The 22,097-nt window shown below is 40.5% G+C and overlaps 1 non-coding gene across 1 annotated transcript; it reads right to left on the bottom strand.

The window, feature by feature from the left end:
- Window positions 1–10,228: 10,228 nt before the first annotated feature.
- Window positions 10,229–10,337, bottom strand: LOC130965066 (small nucleolar RNA R71). The gene has a single exon (XR_009081122.1). It is a non-coding gene; the product is annotated as a small nucleolar RNA R71 (small nucleolar RNA).
- Window positions 10,338–22,097: the final 11,760 nt, after the last annotated feature.

Below are 22,097 nucleotides of genomic sequence, written 5' to 3'. Positions count from 1 at the left end.
AAAACAAAAAAGTATTGTCACCACATCAAACTAATTCAACTAGTTTCAAAGATGAATTCGAAATCCTGTACTTCTTGTTCTTTTGTAATAAAAACATTTTTCTTTTAAGAAAGGTGATGGATTCATAGGACATTTATAACTTTAAGGCATAGACACTAAGACACTAATGATCATGTAATAAAGACACAAACATAGATATACATAAAGCATAAAAATTCGAAAAACAGAAAATAAAGAACAAGAAAATCAAAGAATGGGTCCACCTTATTGATGGCGGCTTGTTCTTCCTCTTGAAAATCTTATGGAGTGCTTTTGAGCTCCTCTATGTCTCTTCCTTGTCTTTGTTGCTCTTCCCTCATAGCTTTTTTATCTTTTTCTAATCTCATGGTGGATGATGGAATGCTCTTGGTGCTCCATCCTTAGTTGTCCCATGTTAGAGCTTAATTCTCCTAGGGAGGTGTTGATTTGCTCCCAATAGTTTTGTGGAGGAAAGTGCATCCCTTGAGATGAATCTCTCCATCTTCCATGACTCGGAGGTGGAAGCTTTTGCCTTCCCTTTCCTCTTTCTAGAGGTTTCTCCGGCCTTAGATGCCATAAATGGTTATGGAAAAACAAAAAGCAATGCTTTTACCACACCAAACTTAGAAAGTTTGCTCGTTCTCGAGCAAAAGAAGAGAGAAGATAGAAGAAGACGAAGAAATGGAGGAGATGGATGAGGCTTTGTGGTTAGGCCAAGGGGGATAAGTAGTGTTTAGGGTGTGTGAAAATGAAGGAGTGAAGATGGGTTTATATAGGGGTGGAGATGTTGAGGTGATTGGTGAATGAGTGAAGAAGAGAGAGAGTGGTGGGGTAGGTGGGGATCCTGTGGGATCCACAGATCCTGAGGTGTCAAGGAAAATTCATCCCTGCACCAAGTGGCCAGCAAAAAATGCTCTTTATGCCAATTTTGGCGTTAAACGTCGGGCTGGTGCCCATTTCTGGTGTTTAACGCCAACTTCTTGCCCTTTCCTGGCGTTTAACGCCAGTCTGGTGCCCCTTTCTGGCGTTAAACGCCCAGAATGGTGCCAGACTGGGCGTTAAATGCCCATTTGCTGCCCTTACTGGCGTTTAAATGCCAGCAAGGTTTTCCTCCAGGGTGTGCTATTTTTCTTTCTGTTTTTCTTACTTTTTTTGCTTTTTCAATTGATTTTGTGACTTCTCATGATCATCAACCTATAGAAAACATAAAACAACAAAGGAAAATAGATCAATATAACATTGGGTTACCTCCCAACAAGCGCTTCTTTAATGTCAGTAGCTTGACAGTGGGCTCTCAGGGAGCCTCACAGATACTCAGAGCCATGTTGGACCCTCCCAACACCAAACTTAGAGTTTGAATGTGGGGGTTCAACACCAAACTTAGAAGTTGGTTGTGGCCTCCCAACACCAAACTTAGAGTTTGACTGTGGGGGCTCTGTTTTGAGAGAAGCTCTTCATGCTTCCTCTCCATGATTACAGAAGGAGAACCTTGAGTCTTATAGTTTGCACTATCTGCAAGCCACGGAGCTTCCTGAATAGTAAACAATTGCTCATCCGGAAAGGTTTCAGAAATCTTAGTAGGAGGGAGGGATGCTCCTGCTACTGGTTCTATCCGGGATAGGTGATCAGCTACTTGATTCTCTGTCCCTTTTCTGTCTCTTATTTCTATATCAAACTCTTGCAAAAGCAACACCCATCTTATGAGCCTGGGTTTTGAATCCTGCTTTGTGAGTAGATATTTAAGAGCAGCATGGTCAGTATACACAATCACTTTTGATCCTACTAAGTAAGATCTGAACTTGTTAGTGGCATAAACCACTGCAAGTAACTCCTTTTCTGTGGTTGTGTAGTTCTTCTATGCACCATTTAGAATACGGCTGCCATAATAAATGACATGTAGTTGCTTGTTGTGCCTCTGTCCCAATACTGCACCAATGGCATGATCACTGGCATCACACATTAGTTCGAATGGCAGTGTCCAGTCTGGTGCAGAGATAACTGGTGCTGTGACCAGCTTAGCTTTCAGAAGGTCAAACGCCTGCAGACACTCCTTATCAAAGATAAATGGCGTGTCTGCAGCTAGCAGATTACTCAGAGGTTTTGTAATTTTTGAAAAATCCTTTATAAACCTTCTGTAGAATCCTGCATGCCCCAGAAAGCTTCTGATTGCCTTAACATTGGTAAGTGGTGGTAATTTTTCAATTACTTCAACTTTAGCTTGATCCACCTCTATTCCCTTGTTTGAAATTTTATGCCCAAGGACAATCCCTTCAGTCACCATAAAGTGACATTTTTCCCAATTTAAAACTAGGTTGGTCTCCTGGCATCTTTTCAGAACAAGTGCTAGATGGTTGAGGCAGGATTTAAATGAGTCTCCAAATACTGAAAAGTCATCCATGAAGACTTCCAGAAATTTCTCTACCATATCTAAGAAGATAGAGAGCATGCACCTCTGAAAGGTTGCAGGTGCATTACACAGACCAAAAGGCATCCTTCTGTAGGCAAACACTCCAGAAGGACATGTGAATGCTGTTTTCTCTTGGTCCTGAGGATCTACTGCAATTTGGTTGTAACCTGAATAGCCATCCAAAAAGTAGTAATATTCATGACCTGCTAGTCTCTCTAGCATCTGGTCTATGAATGGTAAAGGAAAATGATCCTTTCTGGTGGCTGTATTGAGTCTTCTGTAGTCAATACACATACGCCACCCTGTAACTGTTCTTGTAGGAACCAGTTCATTCTTTTCATTATGAACCACTGTCATGCCTCCCTTCTTGGGGACAACGTGGACAGGGCTTACTCAGGGGCTATCAGAAATAGGATAAATAATCCCAGCCTCTATAACTTAGTGACCTCTTTCTGCACCACTTCCTTCATGGTTGGATTGAGCCGCCTTTGTGGTTGAACCACTGGCTTGGCATTATCTTCCAATAAGATCTTGTGCATGCATCTTGCTGGGCTAATGCCCTTAAGATCACTTATGGACCACCCAAGAGCTGTCTTGTGGTCCTTAGCACTTGAATCATTGCTTCCTCTTCCTGTGAATTTAAAGTAGAGCTTATGATCACTGGAAAAATGTCACCTTCTCCCAGAAATGCATACTTCAGGGATGGTGGTAGTGGTTTGAGCTCAGGTTTGGGAGGCTTATTCTCTTCCTGAGAAATTTTTAGAGGTTCTTTTATTTCCTATGGTTCCTCCTGATCAGGATGAACATCTTTAAAGATGTCCTCTAGCTCTGATTCGAGACTCTCAGTCATATTGATCTCTTTCACCAAAGAATCAATAATATCAGCGCTCATGCAGTCATTTGATGTGTCTGGATGCTGCATAGCTTTGACAACATTCAACTTAAACTCATCCTCATTGACTCTCAGGGTCAATTCCCCTTTTTGGACGTCAATGAGGGTTCGTCCAGTTGCTAGGAAAGGTCTTCCTAGAATGAGAGTTGCACTCTTGTGCTCCTCCATTTCCAGCACTACAAAGTCAGTGGGAAAGGCAAATGGCCCAACCTTGACAATCATGTCCTCAATTATGCCTGATGGATATTTAATGGAGCCATCAGTAAGTTGGAGGCATATTCGGGTTGGTTTGACTTCTTCAGCCAAGCCAAGCTTTCTGATAGTGGATGCAGGTATTAGGTTGATACTTGCCCCAAGATCACATATAGCTTTCTTGGTACAAGTACCCTCTAATGTGCATGGTATCATAAAGCTTCCAGGATCTTTAAGCTTCTCTGGTAAGCTCTTTAAAATGACTGCACTGCATTCTTCAGTAAGAAAAACTTTTTCAGTTTCTCTCCAATCGTTCTTATGACTTAAGATTTCTTTCATGAACTTAGCATAAGAAGGTATTTGCTCAAGTGCCTCTGCAAACGGAATCTTTATGTCAAGAGTCCTGAGATAGTCTGCAAAGCGGGCAAATTGCTTATCCTGAGATAGTTTCTGAGGATAAGGCATCTTGGCTTTATATTCTTCAACCTTGGTTGCTGCGGGTTTATTCCCTACAGATGTGGTTGGAGAAGCCTTTTTAGAGGGGTTACTATCAGCACTCTCAGGTGTCTGATTCCTCATTGGCATTTGAACGCCAGGAATGGGTGCATGATGGGCGTTTAACGCCAGCTTTCCACCCATTTCTGGCGTTTAAACGCCAGAACTGGGCAAGGAATGGGCGTTTAACGCCAACTTTTCCCCCCTTTCTGGCATTTGAACGCCAGGAGTATTCCTCTCTGGGCTCTTACTGTCCTCAGAGGGATTTTGGGCAGTGGTTTGGTTATCCTCTGTCAGTTGTTCCTTTCTTGGCTTTTTGCCACTTTGAGTAGTGTTATTTAATGTCTTCCCACTCCTTAGTTGAACTGCTTGGCATTCTTTTGTTATCTGTTTAGATAACTGCTGTTTTGTCTGATTCAACTGTGATTCTATATTCTTGTTAGCAATTTTAGTTTCTTGGAGCATCTCTTTAAATTCTGCTAACTGTTTTGTCATCAGGAGTAATTGCTGATTAAGCTCAACCATCTGTTCTTGAGGATTAGGATCAGTGGCTACTGCCATAACTTCTTCTTTTGTAGAGAACTCATTGCTAGAGTACAAATGTTGATTTCTAGCAATAGTATCTATAAGCTCTTGAGCCTCTTCAATTGTCTTCCTCATATGTATAGATCCACCAGCTGAGTGGTCTAGAGACATCTGAGCTTTTTCTATAAGCCCATAGTAGAAGATGTCTAACTGTACCCACTCTGAAAATATTTCAGAGGGGCATTTTCTTAGCATACCTCTATACCTATCCCAGGCATGATAAAGGGATTCATTATCCTCTTGTTTAAAGCCTTGGATGTCCAGCCTTAGCTGTGTCATCCTTTTTGGAGGGTAAAATTGATTCAGGAATTTGTCTGATAACTGTTTCCATGTCTTTATGCTTGCTGTAGGTTGGTTATTCAACCACCTCTTAGCTTGATCTTTTACAGCAAATGGAAATAGTAATAGTCTGTAGACATCCTGATCCACCTCTTTATCACGTACTGTGTCAGCAATTTGTAAGAATTGTGCCAGAAACTCAGTAGGTTCTTCCTGTGGAAGACCGGAATACTGGCAATTTTGCTGTACCATGATAATGAGTTGAGGATTTAGCTCAAAGCTGCTTGCTTTAATGGGAGGTATACAGATGCTACTCCCATATGCAGCTGTAATGGGGTTAGCATATAACCTCAGAGTCCTTCTGGACTATTCAATTCCACTTAGGTCCATGATGGAGAAAGGGAATATGATATGAATTCACAAGTAAAGTAATTTTTTTTTTAAAAGTGATCGAAAAAAATAAAATAAAATAAATGGAAAATAAAATAAAATTTTGAAAACTAAAAGAAAATAAGATCAAAGAAAATTAAAAACTAAATCAATTAGTTAATTAAAAATATTTTGGAATTAGCAATTGAAAAGATATGATTAAAATTATTTTGAAAAAGATTTGATTTTTTGAAATGAGGAAAGAGAAAAACAACAAAATGACACCAAACTTAAAATTTTTAGAAAATCAAGCACAAATTTTCGAAAATTTTAAAGGAAAACACAAAAAAGACACCAAATTTAGAATTTTTAAAGATAAAAAAAGGACTAAGGACATGCAAATTCGAAAATTAAAAGAAAGCAAAAGCATGCAATTGACACCAAACTTAAAATATAAAACTAAACTCAAATAAAAGACTCTAAACCAACAAAAATAAAACAGTCCTAATCTAAGCAACAAGATAAACCGTCAGTTGTCCAAACTCGAACAATCCTCGGCAACGGCGCCAAAAACTTGGTGCACGAAATTGCAATCACACTTTTGTAATTCCGCACAACTAACCAGCAAGTGCACTGGGTCGTCCAAGTAATACCTTACGTGAGTAAGGGTTGATCCCACGGAGATTGTCGGCTTGAAGCAAGCTATGGTTATCTTGTAACTCTTAGTCAGGATACCAATAATTATCAGGTTCGATTGTGAAAAGTAAAAGAACATGAAATAAGTACTTGTTTTGCAGTAATGGAGAACAGGTTGAGGTTTGGAGATGCTCCATCTTCAGAATCTCTGCTTTCCTACTGTCTTCTTCTTCATACACGCAAGGCTCCTTCCATGGCAAGCTGTATGTAGGGTTTCACCGTTGTCAATGGCTACCTCCCATCCCCTCAGTGAAAATGTTCAACGCGCTCTGTCACAGCATGGCTAATCATCTGTCGGTTCTCAATCAGGTTGGAATAGAATCCAGTGATTCTTTTGCGTCTGTCACTAATGCCCAGCCTTCAGGAGTTTGAAGCTCGTTGATGAGCGGATAATTTGTACGCTTTTTGGCATTGTTTTTAGTATGTTTTTAGTAGTTTTAGTTGAGTTCTTAGTATATTTTTATTAGTTTTTAGTTAAAATTCACTTTTCTGGACTTTACTATGAGTTTGTGTGTTTTTCTGTGATTTCAGGTATTTTCTGGCTGAAATTGAGGGACCTGAGCAAAAATCTGATTCAGAGACTGAAAAGGACTGCAGATGCTGTTGGATTCTGACCTCCCTGCACTCGAAGTGGATTTTCTGGAGCTACAGAAGCCCAATTGGCGCGCTCTCAACGGCGTTGGAAAGTAGACATCCTGGGCTTTCCAGCAATATATGATAGTCCATACTTTGCCGAAGATTTGATGGCCCAAACCGGCGTTCAAAGTCACCTACAGAAATTCCAGCGTTAAACGCCGGAACTGGCACCTGATTGGGAGTTAAACGCCCAAACTGGCATAAAAGCTGGCGTTTAACTCCAAGAGAAGTCTCTACACGAAAATGCTTCATTGCTCAGCCCAAGCACACACCAAGTGGGCCCGGAAGTGGATTTTTATGTCATTTACTCATCTTTGTACACCTTAGGCTACTAGTTTTCTATAAGTAGGACCTTTTACTATTGTATTAGAGAGATCTTCGGATCGATAGAGAGTCTTTTGATCATGTTTTGATGATTGAACTCACTCTGGGAGGCTGGCCATTCGGCCATGCCTAGACCTTGTTCTTATGTATTTTCAACGGTGGAGTTTCTACACACCATAGATTAAGGTGTGGAGCTCTGCTGTACCTCGAGTATTAATGCAATTACTATTGTTATTCCATTCAATTCTGCTTGTTCTTTTACCAAGATATCACTTGTTCTTCAACTTGATGAATGTGATGATCCGTGACACTCATCATCATTCTCACCTATGAATAAGGTGACTGACAACCATTCTTGTTCTACAAGCATTTGAGGCTTAGTGAATATCTCTTGGATTTCTGATTGCATGATGCATGGTTGATCGCCTGACAACCGAGTGCTCGCCTGACAAACGAGCCAACCATTCCGTGAGATCAGAGTCTTCGTGGTATAGGCAGGACCTGATGGCGGCATTCAAGAGAATCCGGAAGGTCTAAACCTTGTCTGTGGTATTCTGAGTAGGATTCAATGATTGAATGACTGTGACGTGCTTCAAACCCTGAGGGCGGGGCGTTAGTGACAGACGCAAAAGAATCACTGGATTCTATTCCGGCCTGATTGAGAACCGACAGATGAATTCCGCTATGACCGTGACAGGGGCATATGCAATCGCTTTCACTGAGAGGATGGGAGGTAGCCACTGACAATGGTGAAACCCTACACGAGCTTGCCATGGAAAGGAGTAGGAAGGATTGGATGAAGGCAGTAGGAAAGCAGAGAGACAGAAGGGAAGGCATCTTCATTCGCTTATCTGAAGCTCTCGCCAATGATATACATAAGTATCTCTATCTTTATCTTTTATGTTATTTTCGTTCATCACTATACCCATTTGAGTCTGCCTGACTGAGATTTACAAGGTGACCATAGCTTGCTTCATACCACCAATCTCCGTGGGATCGACCCTTACTCGCGTAAGGTTTATTACTTGGACGACCCAGTGCACTTGCTGGTTAGTTGTGCGAAGTTGTGTTTATGCCATGGTATTGAGCACCAAGTCTTTGGAGCCATTACCGGGGATTGTTCTGTGTAAAAGTAGTGATCACAATTTCGTGCACCAAGTTTTTGGCGCCGTTGCCGGGGATTGTTCTTGTGTATGGACAACTGACGGTTCATCTTGTTGCTTAGATTAGGCATTTATTTTTTTTTCGAAATTCTTGAAGATGAATTCTAGAGTTTCATGATGATTTGTTTGAAATCTGGCTGGCTGTAAAGCCATGTCTAATTTCATTGGACCGAGGTTTCAACTTTTCATCACAAGAGCTTATTGATTTTCATCAATCTTGCTTTTGGAGCAATGATTTGCTAAGGCTTGGCTGGCCTTTGGCCATGTCTAGTGTTTTGGACCGAAGCTTTCTTTGAAAGCTTGGCTGGCTGTGAAGCCATGTCTAATTCCTGGACCGGAGTCTTAGACTAGCATTGCACTGATTCCTGGAATTCTCATTAAGAATTTTGATGTTTTCACTTAATTTTCGAAAAACACAAAAAAATTAGAAAATCATAAAAACCAAAAATATTTCTTGCTTGAGTCTAGTGTCTCATCTTAAGTTTGGTGTCAATTGCATGCATTCATTCATGTGTCTTAAGGATCTTCAAGTAATTCTTGATGATTTCTTACTCTGATCTTTGAATTCTTTTGACTTGAGTGTTTATGTGTCTCATATTGTGTCAATAGTATACAAACTGCTAAGTTTGGTGTCTTGCATGCATTGTTATTTGATTCTTGTTGCATTTTGATTATTAAAAATCCAAAAATATTTTTATTTTGTGTCTTTTCAAGTCAATAATACAAAGAATTGAAGATTCAGAACATACTGCAGAGGAATTATACAGAAAAAGCTGGGCATTCAAAAATGCCCAGTGAAGAAGGCAGACTGGCGTTTAAACGCCAGCCAGGGTACCTGGTTGGGCGTTTAACGCCCAAAAAGGGTGCATTTTGGGCGTTAAACGGCAGAATGGATACCATTCTGGGCGTTTAACGCCAGGATGGTGCTAGGGGGAAGATTTTGTTTTCAAATCAATTTTTTTTTCAAGTTTTCAAAGTTTTTCAAAATCAAATCTTTTTCAAATCATATCTTTTCAATCAAATGTTTTCAAAATCAATTTCTTTCCTTTTTCAAAGATACTTACTAACAATAAATGATTTGATTGAACATCTCTAGTATATTGCCTTTTCTGTTGAGAAAGGCTTAAATGTTTGAATCATATCTTTTCTTGTTAGGCAAGACATTAACTTTCAAAATCAAATCTTTTAAAATTATTTTCAAATCAAATCTCTTTTTTTTAAAATTGTTTTCAAATCATATCTTTTCAATCGCATTTTTTTAAAACCAATCATATCTCCTTAACTACATCTTTTTCAAAATAGTTTTCAATCAAATCTTTTTGATTTCTAATTTAAAAATCTTTTCAAAAATCACTTGATTTCTTCTCCACTTTTATTTTCGAAAATCAATTAGTGTTTTTCAAAAATGTTTTCAAAATGTTTTAATTAATTTTCGAACAATTACTTCCCTCCTTCTCACATCCTTCTATTTATGGAGTACCACTCCTTCTCAATGCACAATTCGAACCTTATCTAAGTAAAGTTCGAATTCTTCTTCTCCTTCTTCTTTCTATTTCTCTTTTCCTCTGACACCTCAAGGAATCTCTATACTGTGACATAGAGGACTCCACATTTTCTTGTTCTCTTCTCTTTCATATGAGCAGGAGCAGAGACAAAGGCATTCTGGTTGAAGCTGACCCTGAACCCGAAAGGACCTTGAAGAGAAAGCTAAGAGAAGCCAAAGCACAACTCTCTTTAGAGGACCTGACCGAATTCTTCAAAGAAGACATGGCAGCCGAAAACAACAATAATGCAAACAATGCAAGGAAGGTGCTGGGTGACTTTACTGCACCTACTCCCGACTTCTATGGGAGAAGCATCTCTATCCCTGCCATTGGAGCAAACAACTTTGAGCTTAAACCTCAATTAGTTTCTCTAATGCAACAGAATTGCAAGTTCCATGGACTTCCAATGGAAGATCCTCATCAGTTCTTAGCTGAATTCTTGCAAATCTGTGACACAGTCAAGACTAATGGGGTATACCCTGAGGTCTATAGACTGATGCTATTCCCTTTTGCTGTAAGAGACAGAGCTAGAATATGGTTGGACTCTCAACCTAAAGAAAGCCTGGACTCTTGGGAAAAGCTAGTCAATGCCTTCTTGGCAAAGTTCTTTCCACCACAAAGATGGAGTAAGCTTAGAAGTGGAAGTCCAAACCTTCAGACAGAAGGATGGAGAATCCCTCTATGAAGCTTGGGAAAGATACAAACAATTGATCAGAAAGTGTCCTTCTGACATGCTTTCTGAATGGAGCATCATAGGTATTTTCTATTATGGTCTCTCTGAACTATCTAAGATGTCCTTGGATAGCTCTGCTGGAGGATCTCTTCATCTGAAGAAGACGCCTACAGAGGCTCAAGAGCTCATTGAAATGGTTGCAAATAACCAATTCATGTACACTTCTGAAAGGAATTCTGTGAACAATGGGACAAGTCAGAAGAAAGGAGTTCTTGAGATTGATGCTCTGAATGCCATATTGGCTCAGAACAAGATATTGACTCAACAAGTCAATTTGATTTCTCAAAGTCTGTCTGGAATGCAGAATGCACCAAGCAGTACCAAGGAGGCTTCATCTGAGGAAGAAGCTTATGATCCTGAGAACCCTTCAATGGAAGAGGTGAATTACCTAGGAGAACCCTATGGTAACACCTATAATTCTTCATGGAGAAATCACCCAAATCTCTCATGGAAGAATCAAGAGAGACCTCAACAAGGTTTCAATAATAATGGTGGAAGAACCAGGTTTAACAATGGCAAACCTTTTCCATCATCTTCTCAGCAACAGACAGAGAATCCTAAGCAGAACCCATCTGACTTAGCAACCATGGTCTCTGATCTAATTAAAACCACTCAAAGTTTCATGAATGAAACAAGGTCCTCCATTAGAAATTTGGAAGGACAAGTGGGACAGCTGAGCAAGAAAGTTACTGAACTCCCTCCAAGTACTCTCCCAAGCAACACAGAAGAAAATCCAAAAGGAGAGTGCAAAGCCATAAACATGGCCGAATTTGGAGAGGATGGAGAGGCAGTGAACGCCACTGAGGAAGACCTCAATGGGCGTGCACTAGCCTCCAATGAGTTCCCCAATGAGGAACCATGGGAATCTGGGACTCAAAATGAGATTATAGAGATTCCATTGGACTTACTTCTGCCTTTCATGAGCTCTGATGAGTATTCTTCCTCTGAAGAGGATGAGTATGTCACTGAAGAGCAAGTTGCTAAATACCTTGGAACAATCATGAAGCTAAATGACAAGTTATTTGGAAATGAGACTTGGGAGGATGAACCTCCTTTGCTCACCAAAGAACTGGATGACTTGTCTAGGCAGAAATTACCTCAAAAGAGACAAGATCCTGGGAAGTTTTCCATACCTTGTACCATAGGCACCATGACCTTCAAGAAGGCTCTGTGTGACTTAGGGTCAAGTGTAAACCTCATGCCTCTCTCAGTAATGGAGAAGCTAAGGATCTTTGAGGTACAAGCTGCAAGAATCTCATTAGAGATGGCAGACAACTCAAGGAAACAAGCTCATGGACTTGTAGAGAATGTTTTGGTTAAGATTGAAGACCATTACATCCCTACTGATTTCATAGTCCTAGAGACTGGGAAGTGCATGGATGAAACTATCATCCTTGGCAGACCCTTCCTAGCCACAGCAAAGGCTGTGATTGATGTTGATGGAGGTGAACTGATCATTCAAGTGAATGAAAAATCCTATGTGTTTAAGGCTCAAGGATATCCCTCTGTCACCATGGAGAAGAAGCATGAAGAGCTTCTCTCAAATCAGAGACAAACAGAGCCCCCACAGTCAAACTCTAAGTTTGGTGTTGGGAGGCCACAACCAAACTCTAAGTTTGGTGTTGAACCCCCACATTCAAACTCTAAGTTTGGTGTTGGGAGGTTCCAACATTGCTCTGAGTATCTGTGAGGCTCCATGAGAGCCCTCTGTCAAGCTACTGACATTAAAGAAGCACTTGTTGGGAGGCAACCCAATGATTATAATTTATATAGTTTCTTTTGTTATTTTATGTTTTTTGTAGGTTGATGATCATAAGAAGTCACAAAATCCATTGAAAAAGCAAAAACAAAATGAAAAACAGGAAGAAAAATAGCACACCCTGGAGGAAGAAGCTGCTGGCGTTCAAACGCCAGTAAGCCTAGCAGTTGGACGTTTAACGCCCAGTCTGGCACCATTCTGGGCGTTTAACGCCAGAAAGGGGCACCAGACTGGCGTTAAACGCCAGAAAAGGGCAAGAACCTGGCGTTAAACGCCAGGAATGGGCACCAGCCCGGCGTTTAACGCCAAAAATGGCTCAAAACGTGATTTTGAGCAACATTTGGTGCAGGGATGACTTTTCCTTGACACCACAGGATCTGTGAACCCCACAGGATCCCCACCAACCCCACCACCACTCTCTCTCTTCTTCCCCCATTCACCAATCACCTCAATACCTCTTCCCCAAAACCCCTTCACCTATCAAATCCCATCTTTCTCTTCACCACTCACATCCATCCTTCATAAAACCCCACCAACCTCACCCTTCAAATTCAAACCACTTTCCCTCCCAAACCCTTTTTCGTTTTTCCATAACCATTATGGCATCCAAGGCCGGAGAAACCTCTAGAAAGAGGAAAGGGAAGGCAAAAGCTTCCACCTCCGAGTCATGGGAGATGGATAGGTTCATCTCAAGGGTGCATCAAGACCACTTCTATGAAGTTGTGGCCTTGAAGAAGGTGATCCCCGAGGTCCCCTTTTCACTCAAAAAGGGTGAATATCCGGAGATCCGCCATGAGATCCAAAGAAGAGGTTGGGAAGTACTTACCAACCCCATTCAACAAGTTGGAATCTTGATGGTTCAAGAGTTCTATGCCAATGCATGGATCACCAAGAGCCATGATCAAAGTATGAACCCGGATCCAAAGAATTATCTTACTATGGTTCGGGGGAAATACTTGGATTTTAGTCCGGAAAGTGTGAGGGTGGCGTTCAACTTGCCTATGATGCAAGGAGATGAACATCCTTACACAAGAAGGGTCAACTTTGATCAAAGGTTGACCAAGTCCTCACAATCATATGTGAAGAGGGCGCACAATGGAAGAGAGATTCAAGAGGCAAGCCGGTTCAATTGAGAAGGCATGACCTCAAACCCGTGGCTAGAGGATGGTTGGAGTTTATCCAACGCTCAATCATCCCCACTAGCAACCGGTCCGAAGTTACTTTAGACCGGGCCATCATGATCCATAGCATCATGATTGGAGAAGAAGTGGAAGTTCATGAGGTCATAGCCCAAGAACTCTACAAGGTGGCGGATAAGTCCTCTACCTTAGCAAGGTTAGCCTTTCCTCACCTCATTTGTCACCTCTGTTATTCAGTTGGAGTTGACATAGAGGGAGACATCACCATTGATGAGGATAAGCCCATTACCAAGAAAAGGATGGAGCACACAAGAGACACCTCTCATCATGAGATCCCTGAGATGCCTCAAGGGATACACTTTCCTCCATAAGACTATTGGGAGCAACTAAACACCTCCCTAGGAGAATTGAGTTCCAACATGGGACAACTAAGGGTGGAACACCAAGAACACTCCATTCTCCTCCATGAAATTAGAGAAGATCAAAGAATCATGAGAGAGGAGCAACAAAGGCAAGGAAGAGACATTGAGGAGCTCAAGCACTCCATAGGACCTTCAAGAGGAAGGAAGAGCCGCCATCACTAAGGTGGACCCGTTCCTTGATTTCCTTGTTCTTTAGTCTTCTGTTTTTCGAATTTTTGTGCTTTATGTTTGTCCATGTTTGTGTCTTGTGATCATTAGTGTCTTAGTGTTTATGCCTTAAAGCTATGAATGTCCTATGAATCCATCACCTTTCTTAAAATAAAAACGTGCTTAATTGAAAAGAGAAGAATTGCATGAATTTTGAATTTTATAACAGTTTAATTATTTTGATGTGGTGGCAACACTTTTGTTCTCTGAATGTATGCTTGAACAGTGCATATGTCTTTTGAATTTGTGGTTCATGAATGTTGGCTCTTGAAAGAATGATGAAAAAGGAGACATGTTACTGAGGATCTGAAAAATCATAAAAATGATTCTTGAGGCAAGAAAAAGCAGTGAATACAAAAAAAAAAAGAAGCAAAAAGCAAACGAAAAAAAAGAGAAAGAGAAAGAAAGAAATAAAGTTGTGATCCAAGGCAATAAGAGTGTGCTTAAGAACCCTGGACACCTCTAATTGGGGACTTTAGCAAAGCTGAGTCACAATCTGAAAAGGTTCACCCAATTATGTGTCTGTGGCATGTATGTATCCGGTGGTAATACTGGAAGACAGAGTGCTTTGGGCCACAGCCAAGACTCAATAAAGTAGCTGTGTTCAAGAATCATCATACTTAACTAGGAGAATCAATAACACTATCTGGATTCTGAGTTCCTAAAGAAGCCAATCATTCTGAGTTCCAAAGGATAAAGTGAGATGCCAAAACTATTCAGAGGCAAAAAGCTAAAAGCCCCGCTCATCTAATTAATACTGATCTTCATAGATGTTTTTGGAGTTCATTGCATATTCTCTTCTTTTTATCTTATTTGATCTTTAGTTGCTTGGGGACAAGCAACAATTTAAGTTTGGTGTTGTGATGAGCGGATAATTTGTACGCTTTTTGGCATTGTTTTTAGTATGTTTTTAGTAGTTTTAGTTGAGTTCTTAGTATATTTTTATTAGTTTTTAGTTAAAATTCACTTTTCTGGACTTTACTATGAGTTTGTGTGTTTTTCTGTGATTTCAGGTATTTCTGGCTGAAATTGAGGGACCTGAGCAAAAATCTGATTCAGAGACTGAAAAGGACTGCAGATGCTGTTGGATTCTGACCTCCCTGCACTCGAAGTGGATTTTCTGGAGCTACAGAAGCCCAATTGGCGCGCTCTCAACGGCGTTGGAACGTAGACATCCTGGGCTTTCCAGCAATATATGATAGTCCATACTTTGCCCAAGATTTGATGGCCCAAACCGGCGTTCAAAGTCACCTACAGAAATTCCAGCGTTAAACGCCGGAACTGGCACCTGATTGGGAGTTAAACGCCCAAACTGGCATAAAAGCTGGCGTTTAACTCCAAGAGAAGTCTCTACACGAAAATGCTTCATTGCTCAGCCCAAGCACACACCAAGTGGGCCCGGAAGTGGATTTTTATGTCATTTACTCATCTTTGTACACCTTAGGCTACTAGTTTTCTATAAGTAGGACCTTTTACTATTGTATTAGAGAGATCTTCGGATCGATAGAGAGTCTTTTGATCATGTTTTGATGATTGAACTCACTCTGGGAGGCTGGCCATTCGGCCATGCCTAGACCTTGTTCTTATGTATTTTCAACGGTGGAGTTTCTACACACCATAGATTAAGGTGTGGAGCTCTGTACCTCGAGTATTAATGCAATTACTATTGTTATTCCATTCAATTCTGCTTGTTCTTTTACCAAGATATCACTTGTTCTTCAACTTGATGAATGTGATGATCCGTGACACTCATCATCATTCTCACCTATGAATAAGGTGACTGACAACCATTCTTGTTCTACAAGCATTTGAGGCTTAGTGAATATCTCTTGGATTTCTGATTGCATGATGCATGGTTGATCGCCTGACAACCGAGTGCTCGCCTGACAAACGAGCCAACCATTCCGTGAGATCAGAGTCTTCGTGGTATAGGCAGGACCTGATGGCGGCATTCAAGAGAATCCGGAAGGTCTAAACCTTGTCTGTGGTATTCTGAGTAGGATTCAATGATTGAATGACTGTGACGTGCTTCAAACCCTGAGGGCGGGGCGTTAGTGACAGACGCAAAAGAATCACTGGATTCTATTCCGGCCTGATTGAGAACCGACAGATGAATTCCGCTATGACCGTGACAGGGGCATATGCAATCGCTTTCACTGAGAGGATGGGAGGTAGCCACTGACAATGGTGAAACCCTACACGAGCTTGCCATGGAAAGGAGTAGGAAGGATTGGATGAAGGCAGTAGGAAAGCAGAGAGACAGAAGGGAAGGCATCTTCATTCGCTTATCTGAAGCTCTCGCCAATGATATACATAAGTATCTCTATCTTTATCTTTTATGTTATTTTCGTTCATCACTATACCCATTTGAGTCTGCCTGACTGAGATTTACAAGGTGACCATAGCTTGCTTCATACCACCAATCTCCGTGGGATCGACCCTTACTCGCGTAAGGTTTATTACTTGGACGACCCAGTGCACTTGCTGGTTAGTTGTGCGAAGTTGTGTTTATGCCATGGTATTGAGCACCAAGTCTTTGAAGCCATTACCGGGGATTGTTCTGTGTAAAAGTAGTGATCACAATTTCGTGCACCACTCGTCACAATCATTCAATCATTAAATCCTACTCAGAATACCACAGACAAGGTTTAGACCTTCCGGATTCTCTTGAATGCCGCCATCAGTTCTAGCTTATACCACGAAGATTCTGATTAAAGAATCCAAGAGATATCTACTCAATCTAAGGTAGAACGGAGGTGGTTGTCAGGCACACACTCATAGGTGAGAATGATGATGAGTGTCACGGATCATCACATTCATCAAGTTTAGGAACAAGTGATATATTAGAATAGAAGCAAGCGTGATTGAATGAAAAACAGTAGTAATTGCATTAATCCATCAAGACACAACAGAGCTCCTCACCCCCAACCATGGGGTTTAGAGACTCATGCTGTAGAAGATATAATGAGAAACATGTAAAGTGTCATGAGGTACAGATACAATGTCAAAAGATCCTATTAATAGTGAACTAGTAACCTAGGGTATACAAAAATGAGTAAATGACGTAAAAATCCACTTCCGGGGTCCACTTTGTGTGTGCTTGGGCTGAGCATTGAAGCTTCCATGTGTAGAAAATTTTTTCTGGAGTTAAACGCCAGCTTTTATGCCAGTTTGGGCGTTTAACTCCAATTTTTATGCCAGTTCCGGCGTTAAACGCCGGGAATTCTGAAGCTGATTTGCAACGCCGGTTTGGGCCGTCAAATCTCGGGAAAAGTATGGATTATTATACATTGCTGGAAAGCCCAGGATGTCTACTTTCCAACGCCATTGAGAGCGCGCCAATTGGGCTTCTGTAGCTCCAGAAAATCCACTTCGAGTGCAGGGAGGTCAGAATCCAACAGCATCTGCAGTCCTTTTCAGCCTCTGAATCAGATTTTTGCTCAGGTCCCTCAATTTCAGCCAGAAAATACCTGAAATCACAGAAAAACACACAAAGTCATAGTAAAGCCCAGAAAAGTGAATTTTAAATAAAAACTAATAAAAATATAATAGAAACTAACTAAAATATACTAAAAACATACTAAAAATAATGCCAAAAAGCGTATAAATTATCCGCTCATCACACTGGTTCTGAAAAGATGCCAAGAGACTTACCTGGTTTTAAACTGGGAAAAATGTCACTTTATGGTGATTGAAGGGATTGTCCTTGGGCACAAGATTTCGAACAAGGGAATAGAGGTGGATCAAGCTAAGGTAGAGGTAATTGAAAAATTACCACCACCTGCCAATGTTAAGGCAATCAGAAGCTTTCTGGGGCATGCAGGATTCTATAGGAGGTTTATAAAGGATTTTTCAAAAATCGCAAAACCTCTAAGCAATCTGCTAGCTGCTGACACGCCATTTGTGTTTGACACAGAGTGCCTGCAGGCGTTTGAAACGCTGAAAGCTAAGCTGGTCACAGCACCAGTCATTTCTGCACCAGACTGGACATTACCATTTGAGCTAATGTGTGATGCCAGTGATCATGCCATTGGTGCAGTATTGGGACAGAGGCATGACAAGCTTCTGCATGTCATTTATTATGCTAGTCGCGTTTTAAATGATGCCCAGAAAAATTACACAACCACAGAAAAAGAATTACTTGCAGTGGTTTACGCCATTGACAAGTTCAGATCATACTTAGTAGGATCAAAAGTGATTGTGTATACTGACCATGCTGCTCTTAAATATCTACTCACAAAGCAGGATTCAAAACCCAGGCTCATAAGATGGGTGTTGCTTCTGCAAGAGTTTGATATAGAAATAAAAGACAAAAAAGGAACAGAGAATCAAGTAGCTGATCACCTGTCCCGGATAGAACCAGTAGCAGGAGCATCCCTCCCTCCTACTGAGATCTCTGAAACCTTTCCAGATGAGCAATTGTTTGCTATTCAGGAAGCTCTGTGGTTTGCAGACATTGCAAACTATAAGACACAAGGTTCTCCTTCTGTAACCATGGAGAGGAAGCATGAAGCTTCTCTCACTGCAGAGTCAACCAAAGTCCCCACAGTTAAACTCTAAGTTTGGTGTTGGGAGGCCACAACCAAACTCTAAGTTTGGTGTTGAATCCCCACATTCAAACTCTAAGTTTGGTGTTGGGAGGTCCCAACATTGCTCTGAACATCTGTGAGGCTCTATGAGAGCTCACTGTCAAGCTATTGACACTAAAGAAGCGCTTGTTGGGAGGCAACCCAATGTTATTTAATTATTTATTTTCTATTGTTATTTTATTTTTTTTAGGTTGATGATCATGTGGAGTCACAAAAACTATTAAAAAATCAAAAACAAAAATGAAAAACAACATTAAAAATAGCACACCCTGGAGGAGGAGCATTCTGGCGTTTAAACGCCAGAAACAAGCATCTGTCTGGTGTTTAACACCAGAAACAAGCACCAAGCTGGCGTTTAACGCCAGAAACAAGCATCAACCTGGCGTTAAACGCCAGAAACAGGCTACATTTGGGCGTTTAACGCCAGAAACAGGCAGCAGCCTGGCGTTAAACGCTAGGATTGTATACAGAGGGCGTTTTACACGCCTAATTGGAGCAAGGATGCTAAATCCTTGACCCCACTGGATCTGTGGACCCCACAGGATCCCCACTTACCTCACCATTCAAATTTAAACCATTCCCCTCCCAAACCCACCCATTCACACACCTCCATCTCCTCCATCTTCTCCACTTCTTTCTTCTTTTGCTCGAGGACGAGCAAACCTTTTAAGTTTGGTGTGGTAAAAGCATTGCTTTTGTTTTTCCATAATTCAGTGGTAGAGCAATTGACTGCAGATCAAAGAGCTATGAGGAAAGAGCAACAAAGGCAAGGAAGAGACATAAAGGAGCTCAAGAGCACCATTGGTTCTTCAAAAAAAGGAAGACGCCACCCTCACTAAGGTGGACCCGTTCCTTAATCTCCTTGTTCTTATTTTCCTGTTTTTCGTTTACTATGCTTTATGTTTTATTTATGTTTGTGTCTTTACTACATGATCATTAGTGTTTAAGTGTATATGCCTTAAAGTTATGAATGTCCTATGAATCCATCACCTCTCTTAAAGGAAAAATGTTTTAATTACAAAAGAACAAGAAGTACATGGTTTCAAATTCATCCTTGAAACTAGTTTAATTATTTTGATGTGGTGACAACACTTTTTATTTTCTGAATGAATGCTTGAACAGTGCATATGTCTTTTGAATTTGTTGTTTATGAATGTTAAATATGTTGGCTCTTGAAAGAATGATGAAAAGGAGACATGTTATTTGATGATCTGAAAAATCATAAAAATGATTCTTAAAGCAAGAAAAAGCAGTAAATCAAAAGCTTGCAGAAAAAAAAATACGAAAAAAAGAGAAAAATGAAAAAAAAAAGAGAGAAAGAAAAAGAAAAAGCAAGCAGAAAAAGCCAATAGCCCTTAAAACCAAAAGGCAAGGGTAATAAAAAGGATCCAAGGCTTTGAGCATCAGTGGATAGGAGGGCCTAAAGGAATAAAATCCTGGCCTAAGCGGCTAAACCAAGCTGTCCCTAACCATGTGCTTGTGGCGTGAAGGTGTCAAGTAAAAACTTGAGACTGAGCGGTTAAAGTCAAGGTCCAAAGCAAAAAGAAGAGTGTGTTTAAGAACCCTGGACACCTCTAATTGGGGACTCTAGCAAAGTTGAGTCACAATCTGAAAAGGTTCACCCAGTTATGTGTCTATGGCATTTATGTATCCGATGGTAATACTGGAAAACAAAGTGCTTAGGGCCACGGCCAAGACTCATAAAGTAGCTGTGTTCAAGAATCAACATACTGAACTAGGAGAATCAATAACACTATCTGAATTCTAAGTTCCTATAGATGCCAATCATTCTGAACTTCAATGGATAAAGTGAGATGCCAAAACTATTCAAGAGGCAAAAAGCTACTAGTCCCGCTCATCTGATTGGAGCTAAGTTTCATTGATAGTTTGAAATTTATAGTATATTCTCTTCTTTTTATCCTATTTGATTTTCAGTTGCTTGGGGACAAGCAACAATTTAAGTTTGGTGTTGTGATGAGCGGATAATTTATACGCTTTTTGAAATTATTTTTAGTATGTTTTCAGTATGTTTTAGTTAGTTTTTATTATAATTTTATTAGTTTTTAAATAAAAATCACATTTCTGGAATTTACTATGAGTTTGTGTGTTTTTTTGTGATTTCAGGTATTTTCTGGCTGAAATTGAGGGAGCAGAGCAAAAATCTGATTCAAGCTGAAAAAGGACTGCTGATGTTGTTGGATTCTGACCTCTCTGCACTCGGAATGGATTTTCTGGAGCTACAGAAGTCCAATTGGCGCGCTTCTAATTGCTTTGGAAAGTAGACATCCAGGGCTTTCCATCTATATATAATAGTTCATACTTTGCTCAAAGATGGACGACGTAAACTGGCGTTCAACTCCAGTTCCATGTTGCAGTCTGGCGTTCAGCGCCAGAAACAGGTTACAAGTTGGAGTTCAACGCCAGAAACAGGTTACAACCTGGCGTTCAACTCCGGAAACAGCCCAGGCACGTGAGAAGATTAAGTCTCAGCCCCAGCACACACCAAGTGGGCCCCAGAAGTGGATTTCTGCACTATCTATCATAGTTTACTCATTTTCTGTAAACCTAGGTTACTAGTTTAATATTTAAACAACTTTTAGAGATTTATTTTGTACCTCATGACATTTTAGACACTACAAGAAAAATACCCATTCAGCCACACTTTTTTTAAGCTACATTTGAAAAGCGTAGCCTATTTTAGGAATAGGCTACGCTTTTCTCTGTGTTGCCCTTTTATAAGAGAAAAGGATACACAATTGTGGCATCATTTAAAAAGTGTAGCCTTAGGTATTATAGAAATCACTTATAAAGCGTAGCCGTAGGTTGATAGTTATAGATTCACTTTTTGTATCAAAGAAAATGCTTTTAGAGAGTAGCCTATTTATTGAGTTTTGGGTGCGTTTTAAAAGTGATGCCTAATGTATCTAAAGCCAAAAACTTGACATTTGTGAATTTTTTTCCTCTGAAATTTTTCCCGTAAGCACACATGCACACTCACCACCCACTTAGTGAAATTTTTAGTCATTCCCTCCAAAGCTCATCATCACTTTTCAGAGAAGATCAAAACCTTTTCAGAGAACCCTTTCAGAGAAGAAATTTTTACCCAAACCTCCAAAGCACGAAGAAAACCCTCACCATCGCAAAGATCGAAACCCGCTGTCTCACTATCGTCGCATCCCAGTCACCACTCACCCCCACTCACCAGTCACCGCCACACACGACTCACCACTCACCACTCACCACTGACCGTCGCTCCTCTTCGCCTTCCTGCTCTAATCGTCGCTGTGCCGCCCATACCATCGTCGATCTCTGCACTTCTCATCGTCCTCTCTGTGCTCATGGCATCGATTAGGTATGTATTAATTTCCATTAGATTCTGAAGTTTAAGGGGTTTAGGGTTCCGATTTTAGAAACCGGTTTTCGCTCAGTAATCACAAACACAACAACTATGCTCTTATGTATTTCTTGTATTTCAATTAGAATGTTGAAATTTGAGAGTAACTAAGTTGATGCATGAGCCAGATACACCATTTTTGAACTGAAATCCTACTTGTTATTACATCAAACAATATTTACTGTGATGTCTATATTGATGCTGTGCATTGTTCTGGTTTCTAGCTAATATTGTCTGCTCCTAACGATTATACT

Source organism: Arachis stenosperma, chromosome 2 (assembly GCF_014773155.1).
Source record: "Arachis stenosperma cultivar V10309 chromosome 2, arast.V10309.gnm1.PFL2, whole genome shotgun sequence".
NCBI lineage: Eukaryota > Viridiplantae > Streptophyta > Magnoliopsida > Fabales > Fabaceae > Arachis > Arachis stenosperma.
Note: the sequence above shows the minus strand (reverse complement) of the source record. Positions and strands in the feature narration are given on the sequence as shown.